At 42.0% G+C, this 13076-nt stretch overlaps 1 pseudogene; it reads right to left on the bottom strand.

Moving 5' to 3' along the window:
* Nucleotides 1-11030: 11030 nt before the first annotated feature.
* LOC103074042 (60S ribosomal protein L10-like) lies at nt 11031-11489 on the bottom strand (annotated as a pseudogene).
* Nucleotides 11490-13076: the final 1587 nt, after the last annotated feature.

The following is a 13076-nucleotide window of genomic DNA, read 5'->3' as shown; positions in this document are numbered from 1 at the left end:
ACAGAATAAGTCATTTACCATAAAATTCTGAATATGAATCTAGTCCAGGAAAAAATAAAGCACAGTTTGTATTCCTTTGCCTTTTTTTCCCCATAAAAGATCCTTAGCATCCGTTTTACTGCACGTATCATTTCTCTCCCAAATCATTGTTAAATGATTTCCCAAGACCTATATCCTGTACCAAGTCCTAGGTTGATAAAATAACGGCATGACATTCCTCTGCTGGGATCTTTCTTAATATTTATTTGACATAGGATACACAACAATGACCCTCAACCCCTGCTGGTCACAGAGGAGGGCTGACCTCGTGCCCCTGACGGCCCTGCACGTGACTTGCATGACAACTTTATGAGGTTGGCAGTTATTCCCATTCTACAGATGGGGAAGCTGGGGATTGGAATATTTACATAATTTACCCAGAGTCACATGGCTGGTAAAAAGCAATAGATAACTAATGAGAACCTGCTGCATAGCACAGGAAACTCTACTCAGTGCTCTGTGGTGACCTAAATGGGAAGGAAATCCAAAAAAGAGGGGACATATGTATACATATATCTGATTCACTTCGCTGTACAGCAGAAACTAACACAACATTGTAAAGCAACTATACCCCAATTAAAAAAAAAAGCAAGGAAGCCAAGATCTAGACACCCACAAGTCTGAGTTAAAACCCAGACAATCACCGTAATATGTGCCTCCAGTTTGCCCTTTCAGCCTCCCAGGAAGCAAGCGTGACGTGACCTCTTTACTCCTTCTGTCAGTGCCATCAAAGGATGCTGGAAGCTGCAAGGCTGACTTCTGTAACCTCCATGGGCACAAACTCCTCATGACTGGAGACCCCATGGACCACCTTCTCGGTGGACTCTTGAGAAATCTGAGCAAAGAAATCAGAAAATCATCTCCCAAACCCAGAAAGGACAGACTATCCACCAATTCACCTGAGGGCTGTCAGCCTCTAAATTCTAACCTCTGACTCAATTCTGAGTTCCAGTAACTCCCTTGATTCTTCATTCATTGAAAAGACAAAAAAAAAAAAAAAAAAAAAAAAAGCAGACCTGTAGGAAATAAAAAAAAAAAAAAAAAAAAAAAAAAAAAAAAAAAGCAGACCTGTAGGAAATTAGAATCGTGTAAGGCTTCGAAGACTTGGGAGTGTCTGGACGCTCTTGACACCCTGTTTTTCCTTACATCCCATTTTTAATCATATCTTTAAATATCACTCCATTCAGCTAATAACAGTCACCAGCTGCCCTGCTGGGAGCTTTCACACCCATCAACGGCTAGGACACCGGCTGACTCAGCAGGCTCACAGCGAAGGCTTTGCAGGCGGTGACTGACAGAAGGACCAACCTTGCAAAACCGTGATGTTTGAACAGGTGAGAGATTATGCATGCCAGCTTCGAAAGCTGCACCCCTTATGAATCCATCCAAAGAATACAGAACAGTAAGAAAACTGTCACCTGCATTTTTACATGTTTAGTTATACGCTTGTCTCCCTCTATTTTGGGAAAAGAAGACGAAAAAAGAACATTTCTTGAAATATACAGATGTTCACAGGAGAAAAAGGAGAAAATAAGGGACATTTAGAAGAGTCAACAAATTGACATTCTATTTACATGCTCTGATAGAGGTGGGGTCAGATGGTGAAGTTTAAAGAAATTGTTTATGTGCTTGTGTTAATTGACAGGAAGCCACCATACAGCCAGAGCCCAAGAGAATTTCTTCTTGAGACAGAAGGTCAGGGTCATGAAGGAGGTTCTCAGGTGGCTGCTTTTTCAATACTATTTTTGAACAAAGAAGATTGGCCTGTTTTGGGGTTCCTTACCTCTGACGGTAATCCTACTAGTCAGACCTACAGTTGTGCTCAACCTGGCACTTTCAGCTAATAGCTGTAGCAGGTATTCCCCTGGATCAGTAGAGGTTATATTTGTGACCTCTGAGGAAAGGGAGCAAACTTGAACATCCTTCATAGAAACCTCCCCCTTTGTCCACCCTCACTCCCCAGCTTTCTTCTCTTTTTCTCTCTTTATCAGTCCTGTGGCTTGTGTGTGCGCATGTGTAATCCACCTACACACAGGTAGAAAGAGTCATCTTTCAGAGACTGGTCAAGCCCCTTGCATCCCCTGGTAAGGTCCTAGCACACTCACCATTGCCTCTTCAAGCCCACGGTCCTCGTCCACTCAGGCTAACACAACAAAATATCGTAGACTGCGGGGCTTACACAACAGACATTTCGTTCTCACAGCTCTGGAAGCTGTAAGTTAGAGATCAGGGTGCCGACACGGTCAGGTTCTGGCGAGAGCCCTCTTCCCAGCCTGCAGACAGCTGCCTTTTTCCCGTGTCCTCACGTGGAGGAGAGAGGGAGCTTCTTGTTATAAAGGCATCAGTTCTTTGGGATCAGGGCTCCACGCTGACTACCTAATTTAACCTTAATTACCCTCCTTAAAGAGCCTGTCTCCAGCACAGTGGCATGGAGGGGAGATTAGAGCTCCAACATATGAATTTGGGGAGACAATTCAGCCCATAGCACCTACCTAAAACAGCCTCAGGCCTTGATACTTGTCCTCTGTGAGGCAGACATCATGCTCCCCAAATTCCAGCAGATGGGTGAAGCTTCCCGATGGGTCCCATTGACAGCCCCTCACCTGGCCCAGGTGTGCAGGAAGCAACCCTCCTGTCCCCCTGGAAGGGGGGATGCTCAGCACGTCAGCAAACCTCCCCAAAGGGGTCCCAGCTCACCCTCTTCCCACCCCCTGCCTGGTCTCAATTCACATTTGGAGCCGATTTGGGACAGGGATAATGCTGGGACAGTGGCTTCATCGTCACTCCGTGATCCACTCCACCTTTAGGAGATTGATCATCTTGTTCAATGCTGAAAGGCTGAAGCAGAAAAGTCTCCCTTTAACATCCTGTGATAGTCAAGAACGTACAAGTGATAAAAGCAGATTATGAAATAAAATGTATGGCTCCATCTCATTTTTGCTTTATGAAAGTAAATATTTATAGAAAACCCCTAAAAGAATAGGTATTAAAATGGTGTGGGAAGAGTAGAGGTTCTCAGTGATTCATCCTCTTTTTGCTTCTCTGTAAGAAACAATTACTTTTTGCAAGAGACACGTGTTTCCTTTATAATCACAGGAAAATACTGAAAATGTGGTTTTTCAAAAATTGAAAATAAAATGCAGAAAAGACTACAATGCCATTAGGGCTGAACTGCTCAAACTTGAGTCATTTCCTTTAAAAGGAAAACAATTCTCATGGATTCCTATGGTTGACAAATTCTTTCATTATAATGTTTCTTAAATATGTACAAACGTAAAGCTAGTCCTAACCCCTTATTCACTTGCAACTGACATTTACAGAGAACAGACAAAAAGAAAGGCTTAAAGACAAATGATATTCAGAACAATGGTACTCATTAGATATGACAGATTGCATTATTTTGCTAAAACAAAATTGCTAGTTCTGTGTTGAATAGAAAAATGTATTGGTGGCTTTATGTTGACTTGTCATTGCCCGGAATGTGTTTTGTTATTTGTCTTGATGGACCATCTTTTGAATGACCAACATTATTATTGTCATAATTTACCCTTTTATTTTTTTACATATTCTCTTAGTTATTTTTAACTGCCAATCCATTATGTTGACAGGCCAATCATTTTTAAAGTGTATTCCAAATGCAATGATGGCAAATCAAAGTATGCCATTTAATAAAAACTTCCCCATGGCCCATCTCCTGCTACATTTACTGCTAACCGACTGCTGCTGTGATGCTCCACGACGCACAGAAGGTGGGACCTGGGAGTCACAGCCTTGTGAGAGCAGAGTGTTGTGACAGCCATGGCCCCAGGTCTCTGGTCTACTCCAGAAGGTGTGGTGTGAGGTCTCAGTTCAAGCACTGTGCTTTTTGTCTAACCTCTGCAAGCCTTAATTGTTAAGTAAAATATGACTGCATATTTGGCTGAGACAGCACTATTGCTTTAATATAAAGTACGCCTTTGCTCTCACTAATCCAGGATGATTACAAAGAGTATCACCCTGCAGTTCTAGGTCTTTTAAGCTACGTCAAATCAAAGTCTTCTGTCCTCAGATAATTTAAGAAAGTGAAGTCTTCATCTGTGAAAATGGTCGTGGTTATACCTGGTTGAGGAATTCAACTTGACACAGTGGCAAACAGGAAAGGATGCTGTCCTGTGACATTAGGTTTATTGTATGAGACCACAGAGCATGACGTGATGGTTAATGTAAATGTGGGCCTTCAAGTAACATGGCAAAGTGTTTTCCAGGCAATCCCAAGTAGGTCTATACTAATTTCTTAATCATCAAAACAGAAAACAAAAATGTAAAATACTCACGGAGAAACTGCAGACTGCTGTGAAATTTCCACAAAATTTATTTTGTAAGCTACCTAACCCAGTAATATGGCAAGAGTTGGAGTTCTCTGGCTGGTAGATGGGTCACTCCTATCTGTCATCCCATAGTGCCTCTGTCATGACATAAAGTTCCCCCTGTGTCTGTGTCTTTGTGTCCAGATTTCCCTCTTCTCATAAGAACACCAGTCATCCTGGATTTGGGACCCACCCTACTCAGCTGTGACCCCATCTTCACCTGATTATATCAGCAACAACCCTATCTCCAAATAAAGTCACATTCACGGGTTCTGTGCACACATGAATTTTGAAAGGACACTATTAATGCCAGTAAAAATATCAATAAATTTCCTTGAGCAGCTGCTTAATATATAAGAAATAATTCCATATCTCTTGATTCCCCAAATTTCACATTCCAAGTTGAAATTTCAAAGAAACTTCCTGTACTGTCTAAGCGTGGATGTCAACTCTGTTTTCAACTCATTAAAGAATATATTATAATTGTAAAAGTATGAGTTTTACTAGTGCTTTGCTACTTTGGAGGGAAATAGTGAAAGAACTATCCACTCATTCCTCATCCAATTAGCATATTTTTTTTTTTTGAAAGATACATGATTTGCATATATCTTGGCAGGGGGGAGCCGGCTGGGGGGAGGGGAGGGGGGAGTGTCAGTTATTCATAAGGCAAGTCCCTGGTCTTAAAATGCTTATTAATTTTTAATAATATTATGAAGAGCCCCTTACCCAGGCCTGGCTGTCAACTCTGCTACAAGCAGCAATAAATAGCCTTTCCTTACTCCAGGGGAAGGAATTCCCCTTGATCCTCCTATTTCAGGGCAGCAGGAAATTTTTCCTAAGAAAGCAAGAAAGAGAGCGGAGTTGCTTTGTTTGGGGGACTGGTTTGCAAATGGAACCTCTCAGAGCAAACTCTTCTCCTGGAAAGTCTAAGGTTTCCCCATGGGGCAGAAGAATAAACCTTCTTATTGTCAGACAGATAAAGCAGTGGCTTTTCCCACTCAAGAAGGTGTGTCCTTTTTTGCTATGAGAAGACTTTCACCATCGCCTGATGTAGGTTAGATGAAACTTTGTGAAGATTGGGGGACAGATCAAAGAGAATGTTTTCCACTTAGGCTGAAAGTTGCATAACATTAAGTAGTGTTTCCAACACTTTATGATGTTTACCTTGTCCGTGCAAACAACCATCACTAGTTACTTAATGTATTTCTTTGATTCACTGGAAAATTTAAATAATTTATTTCCATCGTAGGCAATAATATCCATGAAAAAATCTGGTTTCATGTTGCAGTTATATGGTTTAGTTATGTTTTCCAATTATATTTTCTTCAGCTCAAATTAAAATAATATATAACTAACAAATAAAAATATTCATGCATCTGTCATGTAAAACCCTTACAAGCATCGTCCGTGGAATAATGACACACTAAAGAAATACTGACTTAATGTGACCATAATGGTCTTGAGCTCCTGCAATCAGCAATGGTGGCTCTGGACCCAAGAAGATAACACAGGTCATAACAAAGGAGAGGGTTGAAGACAGTTCATATGACGGTCAAGCCTGTACAGCTCTGCAGCCCTGCAGCCCTAGCTTTGGTGCCAGCCCCACTACTGAGCCCAGAACCTACGCTCTTTAGACCTCAGTTTCCTCACATACACAACTGGAATAACATCTCCTAATTCACTGCACTATTGTGAGTATTGACATCCACTCATTCACAGACATTCACGGAGCACCTCTCATGGGGCACCAAGCAAGTACCCCACCCATGCAATATGCACCTGTCATCAGTCATCTACGGGTCACTTGTTCGGGAAATCTCTCTATATACTTGTTCATTCATAAGCACAATTTAGTCACTTTCAGTCAACATCCTTATTTCTCATTTTCCTTTTAAACAACTACAGAACACATGGACTTGTGTGGACCCTACTCACAATCAGATGTTAATATTTTTATTTGTTAAACTTCAGTTGATTTACAATATTGTGTGAGTTTCAGGTATACAGATTCAGATTGTTTCCATTATAAGTTATTACAAGAAACTGAATATAGTTCCCTGTGCTATAAGTAGATCCTTGATGTTTATCTATTTCATGTATAGTGGTGCTTATCTATTAATCCCAAATTCCTAATTTATCCCTCCCCATCCCCAGCTGTTAATTTTAATGCAGACTAATTTCTGCCTGCGTGGAGCTCCTGATCACTGGGGCGGGGGGCAGGGGAAGAGACAGTAATCAACTAATTTTGCAAGTGTACATAAAATTGTAATCTGGGAAAAGTCCAGGGAGCAGAGAGGGCATCCGAGCATATAACACAAAGGCTAAGAAGTAAATACGATAAGTAAATATTTATAATATATGAAGCCCTTTGGAATAGCCCATCGTCCACGTCAAGCTGGTGTTGATGATGAAATGAAAACAGGATGAGGAGTTCCCAGTCCTTGGTCCAGGCCAGAGACACTTCTAGTGGGTCCAAAACAGAATCCCACCCAGGCTAGCTATTTAGAAGTTGACTGTTCATTAAATCACTCCATGAGCATGGTCACCTGTAGTACAACTGAGTTTCCAATTAAAGAAACACTTTGTGATATTGTCTTTAAGAGAATCCCTGGGCAGTGTACAGCCTGCAGAGGATTAAGTCACTACACTAATGTTCAGTAAGAGCTGACCCCGTAGAGTAGTTGGGTCACGCTGCAGCAGATGGCATATTTTCATAAAAACCTAGAGTACATCATTAAATGCCCAGTGGAACGCCATGGAGGTAGTTGGAGATATTCCAAATGACTGTACATTACATGCTCCCACCTCCGTTTTATCTAACTGAGGTTGTAGGGCGATTAATCTGTTAACACAATAGCGATTTAAAATATTTATTTTTACTGTGACATATCATTTATTCAATTTACTTCAAAACATCTCCTGGACTCTTGCATTTTGCTGCTGTAATCATGCAAATGTAAACATCATGATTGGATGACCTAACTGCTTTGAAGTTTGTAATGTTTTTAAAATTTCCCCTTCTCTTACAAAGGTACCGGAAATGCAGTACTTGTTGAAAGTCACTGTATATGTCCAAAGGGGAATTTAAAACACTTAATGACTTGAGATTTCACTGCTGCTGAGTCCACATTCTTCCCTGTTAGCAGCTGAGCCAAGAAAGGAAATCACAGAGGAATCTTTGATGTCAGAGAAAAGCAACTTGAATGGCAGGGCAGGAGACAATGGGTGTAGCTTCCTTAGAAAAGACAGGAGTAACATAAACCAGGACACAGAGGCTAGCAAGGGAGCCTGGAACTTTGCATGCCAGAATTCTGTTTACTTTATAATAGTATCAAATAAGCATCCCTAATATTAGACCCCATGCAATTGCACACTCCTTTTTCCTAGAGTATGTTTAATTCCTTTGAAAAGGTATAAGGGAACCAATTTTAACAGGAAAAATCTAAAAACCCAACAGTCCCTGGTTTTTCAAAAAAATAAAGCAAGAGTTTTGGCTCAATATATTTTCCCTAAGAAATTTGACAATATGATACTTGGGTAGTTTTTCTAGTAATTTTTCCCATGTCCATTATTTGAATGGTGGTGTTAAGCTGACAGATAAAAGTTGTATAATCTATAGAACTTGTGTGAAAGAAACCGTATATGATGAAACCTGAGAACTCCAGGAAGATCTGCCCCTGCTTAATCAGCTTTGCCGTGTTCTACGTCATTCATTTATTCAATCACTGAACCAACATTTGAGGAAACAGGTCAGCCAGAGATGAGAGTTTGTGGATCACCTGTGCCTTCCTGAAAACTTCCCAGAGCTGCCTCTGCCCGCCCCACTCACCAACACCACCCCTCCCTACATGTGGACTCAGACACCTTTGATGACCTGCCAGCGCACAGAAACCTATGAGAAGGAAAATATTCTCAATGGCAAGAGAGGTCGATTTCTGCCTGCGAGAGAAAGAAGTTTTGGAAGTACAAAGGAAAGCCTTCAAAGGAATGCCAACCAAAGCTCTCCGAGCCAACGCACTTGTCAGGTACATAACCTTGCAACTCTGAGCCATGACTGATTTGCGGAAGGACTATTCTGATTGGTAAAGACCAGGTTAAATTAGATGTGTTTTCTGTATGTTCTGATTAATCTGTTATATTTCAAAGTCCCATGGAAGTGTAGAGTGTTTAAAGTTTTGTTCACAAAAATTAGGTTCAATTATCTGGTCATTTTTCTTAGGTGAAACAATACATTCTCAAGGATGGCAGATAAGTGAGGGGCTGCTGAAGTTTACCCACAAGAATTTATCCACTGTGGTTATCAGCTGCCCATCCCTAAAATATGTGTATGGACTGATTAAAACCACGAATAGTGTCCGAGCACCCAGCATATGGAGGGGGATGAGAAGTTCTTTGCAAAAAGTGGGATGACCATTCTGAGTCCCCAAAAGAACCCACAAGGGGAGCATTTCAACACGACCTTGGAGGAGCTATTTGGAGCTAGGGCTTGCCTAGGAGTCCCACAAAGTCATCAGGGAATAGGCAAGGGACAGGTCCTTAAAGGAAAGCAAGGAGGCTGTTACCACCTGAAGACAGGAAGCAAGCAAAGAGCAGTAGCCCACCACCACCAACATGATGCAAGGCAGTTTTCTAGACTATTCTGCCTCTCCCATAAGAATCTCCCATGAGTGTCACACTCGAGCCCAGTGACCTTCCACACAAGGAGAAAGGGGGTCATCTCTGTTGTGCAAAGCACAGGGCAAAAGGGAGGGTGAATCCATATCATCCTTTTCCCAAAAATGAGAACGGCAAATCCCTAGGTCCCAGTGTCCTACAAGAGGGGATGTGGGAGGAGGGGTGCACGTGAAGCATCTGGCTTACGGGAGAAGGTCTTGTAGACACAGACAGCTCAACAGCCCATCCGAATCCATCTTCCCATGGAGAGAAGAAAGGCCCCAGCGCAGGTGATAGGGGACAGAAGAGCATTCTGCAAGCAGCTGGTGTGTCCCAGCTCCCTCCAGGCCTCACACTTGACTGCATAGTCCTTACCGCTCTGTCTAAAGCTCTGACTTACTTTTGAGAAGATAAAAGGCATCAAAAGCCGGGGACTTAAAACATATTTGAAGAGTCACCTTTACCATGTGGCCTTGGGGGTGTTTTGAAACCCTCAGTCGGCTCACTAATTTCAGAGAAAAGGCCCAGGCACAGACACTGAGTTTTCCTTGTTAAGTGGAGCCAGTACCTGAGGACAAGAGCCGGGTGCTTCCTCACCCAAGAATTTGGAAAGAAAGGAAATGCTCTGAGGCTCAAGTCAAGAGCTGATCTTTCACTGAGGACTGGGCCCTCATGCGGAGGCCCGTGGCTTCATCCCATGTGGCTCGTGGTAATCTCAGTGGTGCAGCACCAGGATGGGTCCACAATTAGGAAGGCTGCCTTCAAATCTCAGAGAAACTCTGTGATGACAGAGCTAGCAGGAAGCCAAGACAATGGAGAGACAGACAAGCCCTGATCACGTTTATCCAGCAATTTCTAAGAACAAGAGACCCTAAATATTGGACACAAATATTCTGGCTACTAAAATGATGTTCTCTGTTATAAAGTGAGGAGAGGTTGTCAGCTGTCATCACGTCTGCCCCGATTTTCTTTGAATTAATGTTTACCTGCCCACTTTCCTATCTCCCTTGACTTCCCACATTTACTAATCCTAAGAAGGGGGGGTCCTAGCTAGCAGTCTCTGAAAAGGAAATATAGCCTTTCTGATTTATTTCATTCATTCATACCATCAGTATTCATTATAACTTCCTGTATGCCAAACACTGTGCTACAGCTTGATGGCATCCAAATTTGAATCAGGTACAATCCTAGCCCTCAGAGAGGCTCCGTTAGCTTGACTCCATTCTAGAGACTTTTATAAGACACTACAGTTGTATGGTCAGAAGCACAAAGAGAAGAACCACCTAACTAGTCTGTGGGTTGCTCAGTGGTCTGAGCTAAGGTTGGATTCCTGTAGAAGGTTTTGTCTGGGTTAAGTCTTTAGCTCAGCCCATCCTTTAATGGGTAAGTCATAAAAGAAGGGCAGAGAAGAACAGAAGAAAAGGCAGGAAGGTGTGTTATAGCATATGGTATGTTTGAAAGAACCTCAAGAATTTTGGCATAGAGTTTAAAGTAGTGAATGATGAGAAATGAAGATAGTGACACAGGACAGAGGAGCTTGCGGGCAAGAGCTTCTCAATAAAGGCTGAGTGGACTCCAGGGTGGGGTGGGGTCTGTGGCAGTAAGCCATGGGAAAGAGACTAACGCATGGCCGTTAGGAGCAAAATTTACAACTTTATTGGAAGACTTAAAAGAATCCTCGAATAAAAGGTAGATCTACATGTTTATGAAAAGGAGGGCTTAGTATCACAAATAGGTCATTTTTCCCAAAGTCAATCCCATGCAATTCTAATGAAAGGGATTTTCTTGGTGGGACTGGAGAAATTGATTCTAGAATTCTGTTTTGGTGAATAACTAAGAGAGGAGGTATTATTCCCCTCAAAATTCATGTGTTGGAGCCCTAACCCCCAGTACCTTAGAATGTGACCATATTTGGAGATGGAGTCTTTTTTTTTGTAAAGGAAGTAGAGTTTATTGGTGGGCATAGGTAGGGAGGGGGCAGTGCCAAGGCTCTCACGAGTGCAGGGCTCGCCATTTGTCCAGGGTGCCACGATTAGGGATGTACTTGACCCCACAGCCATCTGGAATGAGCCGCTTTTCTGCCACCATGTTTTCAAACTCATCTGCATTAAACTTAGTAAATCCCCACTTCTTGGAGATGCGGATCTTCTGGCGGCCAGGGAACTTGAACTTGGCCCTGAGGAGGGCCTCAATCACTGCTCCTTGTTCTGCAGCTTGGTGTGGGTGGACATTATGACCTGGCCAATGTGGACCCTGGCCACTGTGCCCTGGGGCTTTCCAAAGGCACCACGCATACCTGTCTGGAGCCTAGATTGGGGACAGCATGCCAGTCATTAATGTCCACTGGAAAGGGCTGTCTCCAAGGTCCCTTAGGGCAACCCATACAGGCAACAGGCTGCCTACACTACCGAGGAGGCTGCTGTTTGCAGCCATTGCGCACCGGGCCCCCATGGGGAAAAGAGTATAGTCGGCTTAACTGGCTGCAAGGAGATGGAGTCTTTATAGAGATAACTAAGTTAAAATGAAGTTATTAAGGTAGGGCCCAAATCCAATATGACTGTTGTCCTTATAAAAAGAGGAACTATGGACACAGACATGAACAGAGAGTAGATGATGGGAGACACAGGGAGAAGGTGTCCATCTACATCTTCTGGAACGGATCCTCCCCTTGGAGCCTCGGAGGACACCAACCCAGCCAACACCTTGATCTCAGACTTCTATCCCCCAGAACTGTGAGAAAATAAATTTCTGTTGCTTAAGTCACCCAGTTTGTGGTATTTTATAATGGCAGTCCAAAACAACTGATACAGAGGATCTCGTCCAATAGATATTAAACTTTATTATAAATCTGTGTTATTACACAATATTATATAGGGGCAAAGATAGGAAAACAGACCAGTGCAACAGAATAGAACATCCAGATTCATCAGAAAAGAAAAAAATTATATCTGACAATACCAGTGCTGACAGGCACCTTGGTGGGCACCTTGGCGGGCACCTTGGCGGGCACCTTAGCAATACAAGTAAAACTGTAGTTGCACTTACCTATGACCCAACAATTCTCCTGTTAGGGACACATCCTAGGAAATTATCATGTGGACAAAACGGTAATGTGCATGGGCTTATTTCAGCATTTACAACATGAAAGGGAAACCACCTAATTGTCCATCAGTAAAGAAATGGACAAGAACATTGTAATAGATTCACTTGATGGAATCACTTTTGCGTTCTGAAAAAGTCCTTATTTCACCTTCATTTTTAAAACATATTTTCACTGGGTAAAGAATTCAGTGTTGGCAATTTTTTTTTCGTTTCCAAACATTAAAGATGTTGCTCCAGTAAGACATTGGAGCATTCTCACTTGCACTGTTTCTTATGAGAAATGTGCTGTCACCCACGTTTCCTCTTCTTTATTCTGTTTGGCTTTTTCCCTTGTTATCTTTTTCTGGCTTCTTTTAAAATTTTTCTTTATCGTTGGTTTTGAACAATTTGTTACGTGTCTTGGTCTACTTTTCTTCATGTTTCCTGTGCTTGGGGTTGCCTGAGCTCCTTGGATCTGTGAGTTTATAATTTTCATCCACTTTGAGAAAATTGGGGGCTAATTATTCATTCTACCATCTCTTCTGTCTCCACCCCTTTGGGGATTCCAATTACAAGTGTATTAGTTCATTACTTAGTATTCTTTTTATTTTTTATTTTTTTTCAGTATTTTTCTCTGTGTGTATGTTTCATTCTGGACTGTTTCTGTGGTTATATCATTAAATTTACCAATCTCTTCTTCTGCAGTACCTACCACGGTGTTAATTCCATCCAACGTATTTTTCATCTCTAGGAGTTTGATTTGTGTCATCTTTTACCTTTCATGCCTCTACTTAATTTTTGAACATAGGGAATACAGTTATTGTAACTGCACTTTAATGTTCTTGTCTAGTATCTAACATTGTGTCCATTCAGGATTAATTTTGATTGATTTAACTCCATTATGGGCCATATTTTTCAGCTTGTCTGCATTCCTCCTCTTGAATGTTGAAAGATTTT

The sequence above is a fragment of the Lipotes vexillifer genome, unplaced genomic scaffold (genome assembly GCF_000442215.2).
Source record: "Lipotes vexillifer unplaced genomic scaffold, Lipotes_vexillifer_v1.1 scaffold652, whole genome shotgun sequence".
NCBI lineage: Eukaryota > Metazoa > Chordata > Mammalia > Artiodactyla > Lipotidae > Lipotes > Lipotes vexillifer.
The sequence above is the reverse complement of the archived record's forward strand: the minus strand, read 5'-3'. Positions and strand labels throughout refer to the sequence as shown.